The sequence below is a fragment of the Haplochromis burtoni genome, unplaced genomic scaffold, assembly GCF_018398535.1.
Source record: "Haplochromis burtoni strain Fernald_Lab_line unplaced genomic scaffold, NCSU_Asbu1 Contig_25, whole genome shotgun sequence".
Taxonomy (NCBI): Eukaryota; Metazoa; Chordata; class Actinopteri; order Cichliformes; family Cichlidae; genus Haplochromis; species Haplochromis burtoni.
The window spans coordinates 1,996,066-2,002,065 of record NW_024582386.1 but is presented as its reverse complement, the minus strand read 5'-3'; the positions used below and the strand labels follow the sequence as shown (position 1 = coordinate 2,002,065).

The 6,000-nt window shown below is 39.5% G+C and overlaps 1 protein-coding gene across 4 annotated transcripts in view; it reads left to right on the top strand.

Annotated features, from left to right (window-relative positions):
* Positions 1 to 6,000, top strand: part of atxn1a (ataxin 1a) — a 102,978-nt gene that overhangs the window by 83,704 nt on the left and 13,274 nt on the right. The gene's annotated exons all lie outside the window — the stretch shown is intronic.

Here is a 6,000-nt window from a genome sequence, read left to right as displayed (position 1 = left end):
GGTTTGAGCACCGTTTGAGCACCGGCACCGTTTCAAAAGTACCGATTTGGCACCGGTATCAGATAAAACCTAAACGATACCCATCCCTACCCTTTAGTGTGTCTCTGTGTGTATAAATAATCATGTCTTCCCGTTGTCCTTTGTCACAGTGTCTGTTACCTATCTTGTGTGCCGTCTGCAAGTTTTTGGTCATCGGTTGGATTTTTGCATGGACTTTCTAACCGCCTAATAAAAGGTGCATTTTCTGTTTAAATGAATCTGCCTCCTGAGACTGCATTAGGCTCCTTATCCTGCAAATCTCGTCACCTTTTAATCGTTCTATACGTTGTATCTCACTCACTCTGTAGAACCAGAGATGCCATGCTGGCCTGCCATTTTCAGCATCTTGGGACTCAGTGTCTTGTCCAAGATACTTGGGCTTGTGCAGGAGCGTATGATTAGTGGCCAGCCCGCTGTACCATCTAAACCACAGCTGCTCAGAAAGTGCAGCCGCATTTCTGGATCTTGTGTATATAAATATTTTTTTCTTTTTATGGTAGAGCTTGAGCTGGCATTTGTGGATACGACGATGAAATGTGTTGACTAGGACTGGTTCACGACTGACAGGAAATACCACTACAGAATCTTGTGCTTTTGGCCTCATCCCTTGCATGCAAAGATTTCTCAGGGATGATTGTCAAATTAAAAGACATAATTTTTTTAAATTGCTGAAATATTTGACACCTTTCCAGAGTGGGTAAACACCTCCCCCATCTTTAACTCTGAATGTCAGGTTCTCTGGATGTTTTATGTAATTGACCTGTTTCCATAGCTCTAGGTGCTTTTTAATATTATGCTTTTTTTTTTTTTGTCTTTTTACTCCTCCACTAACCCTTTTCAAACTTGCTTCTGGCATCAAATTCATTATTTAAACAGCATCTCAACTTTTTTGGAAGATCATTTGTAGTTTAGTTTTGCTTGTTTACCAATGCTCAGTTTATACACTACTGATTTATTTGTTTTTATTCCTTTGCATATTGACTTGTTTCCAGATCGACACAAAGTTTCATTTTTTTGTATGTCATACATCATATTCTGAAATTTAATGATAAATTGGAATGTTTTCAAAAATTGTAATGCAAACAGATGCACTGTAGCAAACACTGATCGTGGAGCCTCACCAGAATTTCTGTGTCTAGATGTCCACAACGTGTCTGCTGTATGTTGACTTAATAAGCCAATATGCTTATTACAGTGCTCCTGGGTAGAGATGCAAAGTATAATGGGTTTTTCTTGCTTTGATGGGAGTTTAATTGGATTGTGTTTATTCTGTAGTCACTACAAGTCACTGTTATTTAACAAGATCATATATTTGGGTCATTAGCGAACTGCATTCTGCAGATGTTTGATATAACTCACCAAATAGAGAATGTAAATGTTTGATAAGGGATCCAGTGGTTTTAGAACTCAACAAACATGGGAATTTTCCCAACTTGAAAGCAGTTACAGATCGAAAGTGACAACTACAACTAGAAACTGTAATAATGGATGTATTGGAAAGATAACATCAGCATTCAACATATTTAGTATATTATAGAGGCCTGTTTGACAGATGCATGCAAAGATTTGAGTGAGCAGCTTTTAAAATTATCATTCACTCTATTCGTAGATTTTTAAAGAACTTCCTCATCAGTTTGTACATAGTTTTGTATATAATTTGTCATTGTAGGGTTAGGTCCTCCAAAACAACTGAGAGACTCTCCAGAAGTTCTTCTATGAATTTGAGTTGTTTCATTGTTTTCCCATCTCTTTGTGTAATCCAGGACTGACTTTGTAATGCTGAGATCAGTGCTCTGTGGGGACCATGCAGTCTGTCACAGGACTCCTTGTTCTTTTTGTAGCTGCAGATTTTTCTTTCTCTTTTTTTTTTAGGTGGATTCTGGCCACTGGAACTTTTTCATAGCTGTTATAACTCTTAAAAATAAGTCATCTCTGTTGATGTCTGCATTGCAGGAACTAGAACCTTTCAGAGTTCTTAAAGCCCTGCATTTTGGGGTCTTTGACATACATGTGTGGTGGAAAAATCCAAGTAAGCAACAAAAAGGGGGGAAATGGAAGTCATAAAGCATATGTCAGATTTGCTAGTTCGGACATCCACCCACAGTGAAGCAATGTAGTATGTGTAGATGAAAATTGGCAGCTTTTTCAGTGTACCGGTACTATATATGCCACTAAGTTAAAGACAACAGCTCAACTTTAATGCTAAAAAGAGACTTTTTTTGTATTTAATATGCCAGTTTTTCAGCGATAGTTTGGAAGGATATCGATTTGTTAGAGATACAGTATGACAGTCCAGTCCAGTGTTTAAGTAAATATTTTGTAATTGTTGTATTAAACAGTCATAGTTGTGGGTGGCCTTATGACTTCTGTTGTGGCGCCATAACCACAATGCACTCCATTACTGTGAGAGTAAAACATAAAGTGTTTATAAATTATAGATTGCCTTTTAAGGTGAGGGTAAGTCTCCAGGAGATTAATGTTCATGAGTACTGTGTCCTCTGAAGTAGCAACTGTGAGAGAAAGGTGGCATATATGAACCTGCAGTGAGTGAAAAATGCCAGTATTTGCTGACCTGCACACAGGTTTTGGTAAGGTGGAGAAGCGTGTTTGTGAGTGTGTGTATAGAGAAAAAAAAGGCTCAAGCACATGGAGGACAGGCAGCTTGGGTTACAGGTCATCTGATATCTACACACACCCACACCACAGCGCACAGTCCTGCACGTACACACTGCAAGCTCAGCAAGATTCAGGTGACTTAGCTTTTCAGCGAATGTGTGTTTGAGTGTCACTTTCAGTGAAGCAGTCCTCTCTTTGTGCAATGTAGGTCAGCTGAGCCTGCTCTCTCGATCCCTCTCCACGTCTCCCATGCATCTTAAGCTTTTCCTCACTCTCATACCCTCTGCTCTCCAGTCTTTCTCACCTCCCTGCCTCTGTTTATCCCTTTCTCGACCTTCCTCGGTCTCTTCCCTCATTAACTGTTGTTGTAGCCATGCTGTTTTCTTTTTTCTTTCTTTAAGATACCAAAGTTTCCCACAGTGGATGCGAGAAGGGGATATACAGTGGGAATTACTCTTTTGTTCTACTTTGAGTTCTTTTTTCTTTCTCTTTCCCACTATGAACACTTCTTTCTGGCTCTTAGTAACACTGCAGGATAAAATGGAAGCAACCGGGAGGATTATGAAGTTAGCATTGGTGTCTCTGCTCCCGCAGCACAGCTGTGATTTCTAGTTATATTTGTATATTTAAATGCTTTATAATTTCCCACATTACCTTTAATGTGACATGATAGTACACTTTTCCAGCAGAAGTTGTTCAGTAGCTGCTATGCTATTGTTGTCATGACTTGTTTACCTGATTTTTGTCTAAGGTTAACTATTATTTTATGTTGCACATATAAGATTTCTCTTGGAATACAACCATTTTCATGTGTCTGAATCAGTTGTGACAAATTGATGCTGCCACAGACAGCAGCATGAGCAGATCTGAGCTGCATGTACCGACATTGTCCGTGTTTGAGGTGACAGCTGATACGAAATGTCTCTCATCTTTGAACACTCAGGCATATAACGTTCCCTTTACCTTAGAGTCTTAAGTTGAGCAAGAGCTTGTTGAGTTGTTTTTACGTAGTAGATTCGGATTCCTTTATTGTCAGTCAGTCAGTACATCACAGATGCATTGCTGAATGAAGTTATGAGTACAGAAGGGAAGAAAAACCACCAAAAACATCACAATAAAGACAGAATGAGGTTAAGATTATAGGGCAACTGACTATTACACATGAACAGTAAAATAAGATAAATAAAAATAGTATTGCACGGTGTATACAAACTCTTTAAGACTGAGGTGAGGTCAGCTATTGGATTGATGTGCATTATTGTCTCTGTTTTTGTATTTTGTGACTAAACAGTAGCGTGACTGAGGTTAGGTTTGCTGAAGAGACATGTCAAAGATTTATTGCAAAAGGATTCCAAGAGTGTACAAGTGAATACTAATGTAGAAAATAGGGAGCATAAAACCATTAAATGGAAGAATGATAATTGAGAATGGTTATGTAGTAGGAGAGGTGGACAGGCTGAGGCAAGAGAGTCAAGTGGAGGTGGAGTGACAGAGAGGAGAAAAAGAGGGAGATACAGAGAGTACATCTCAGGGCTAAAAGCTCAGCGATCAACATTCCCTCTCAGCACACATCTGAATCATGCCGGCTCGATTAAACAGATAAAGTATATACTTGAATAAGCGAGTGTGCGCTGTGTACCATGAAACAAAGGCTGCTGTGTGCTCCGTGCGAATGTGAATATGCATGTGTGTTTACTCCTACGCCTGTTTCTGCAGCTGTGTTGTAGTAGCATTACAACACGTCTTAAATTACAGGAATCTGCTTGAGCTGCATGATGTCCCTCGCTCTAGAGAACACACATTTACACACATACTGTGTGGGGGAATTAGCTAAGAAGGCAGTGGAAGCCTCCAAAGTTTGGTTGAAAAACTACATTTTTGGGTTTTTTTTATCAACTTTAGAGTAGGACTCAAATTGAGAACCACTAACTGTTAAAATTCAATGCAGTATTTTATTTGATGATATTGCCAAACCAGCTAAATAAATGCGGCTGTAACCTGTTTTTAATCAGTTTCCTCAGTCCCGTTTGACACGTTTTAGTGAATGGATGGATGGTCCACATCTTCCATCCATCTTCTTCATTAAAGACGCTTTTAGAAAAAGAAAAGTATTTTCAGATGTTAATCATCTGGTTCCTTATTGGGCAAAAATAGTGAAAACCTTTACTTTTACTTTGTCAAGTCCATCCATTTTCTTAACTGCATTTCCAGTTAGGGGATTGTGGGGTGCCACAACCTGTCCCAACTGTCATAGGGCCAAAGACAGGCTACTCTCCGGACAGACTCTCAGTCCATCACAAGGCTTTTTTCAGTCTGTAGCATCACTTAGGCGTTGATATAATTTGCTGTTTTACTGCAGAAATGGACGGTTTTCTAAATGTGTAACTGTGCAGGCGGTCACAGAAACCAGGGACGGTACAAACTCACTGACTCTACAAAGAACAAATAAATTGGTGAGCCGTGCAGCAGTGTGTTAGTGAACGATATGTGAGCTACCTGTGCGTGTGCGTGTCTGTGTGTGTGTCTGTATGTGAAGTTGTGCTGTGCTTCAAGAAAAAAAACATGTGTCAGCATAATTGAATATACACAGGTGTCAGTGTTTGAGTAAGCAAGCGGTTCATGCTCGGTGTTGTGTGTGTATGTGTGTGTGTGTGTGTGTGTTGGGGATGTATGTGCTTGAAATTCCTCTACATTATTTATGAGTTTCACACTGAGCTTCCCATCTTTCACAGTAGGGGATGCTCGCAAACAGATGGCACACACAGGCACATGCACATGTGGTACACTCTCATTTATGGTATACACACAGGCTTGTAATCAAACTCTCATTATTAGTCATTTACTGAAAGTGCCTGGTTATTGTTGCTTGGAGTGGTCATTTTTATATTAGCAGGGTCTCTTTTCTTGAAATTGCAGTTACCCATGACTGACCTGTGTTGCTGTTATTCACATTGTTACATAAAACACCTCCATATCCACACAATCTACAGGTCACGCTTGTTGCAGTGGGCTTTTTGTATTTGTTAGCCTCCTAATTCTCATCTTTGTCACCTTTTTAGAGCTGTTACTTGACCTCCCGAGTGTCCTGCTGGCTTATTCTTCGTAGTTCAAAACGTTGTCCTTTTGTGGATTTGTTGGTGCTAAAGTTTTGCTGTTTTGCTCAGACACATTATTAACCTGTCTGTCTTTATAGGTCTGTAGATGCACTGCATTCACTAGAAGGGATTTTGAAAATGGCTCTGTCATTATAGTTGCCGTCTTGCTGAAAAAAAGCACAGAATAAGAATTATAAAGTATTCTCCTATTCATCAGTTAACGAGCCACACCTTTTCTAACCATCTATTT